Raw genomic sequence first — 421 nt, forward strand, 5'->3', positions numbered from 1 at the left:
TCCTGGCTTCAAGCAATCCTCCTGCCTTGGCCCCTCAAAGTGCTAGGATTATAGCTGTGAGCCACCACTCCTAGCCCACCCTTCCCACCCTTTTTAAATTTTTTTTTAGACAGAGTCTTCCTCTGTTGCCCAGGCTAGAGTGCCCTGGCATCAGCCTCTCTCATAGCAACCTCAAACTCCTGAGTTCAAGCAAATACTGCCCCAGCTTCATGAGTACCTGGGAGTATAGGTGCCTGCTCTGACACCAGGCTAATTTTTCTATTTTTAGTAGAGATGGGGGTCTCAATCAGGCTGGTTGAAAACTCCTGAGCTGGGGCAGTACCTGTGGCTCAAAAGAGCAGGGCGCTGGCCCCATATGCTGGAGGTGGCGGGTTCAAACACAGCCCCAGCCAAAAAAAAGAAAACTCCTTTTTTTTTTTTT

The sequence above is a fragment of the Otolemur garnettii genome, unplaced genomic scaffold (assembly GCF_000181295.1).
Source record: "Otolemur garnettii isolate 467f Iridium unplaced genomic scaffold, OtoGar3 scaffold00156, whole genome shotgun sequence".
Taxonomy (NCBI): domain Eukaryota; kingdom Metazoa; phylum Chordata; class Mammalia; order Primates; family Galagidae; genus Otolemur; species Otolemur garnettii.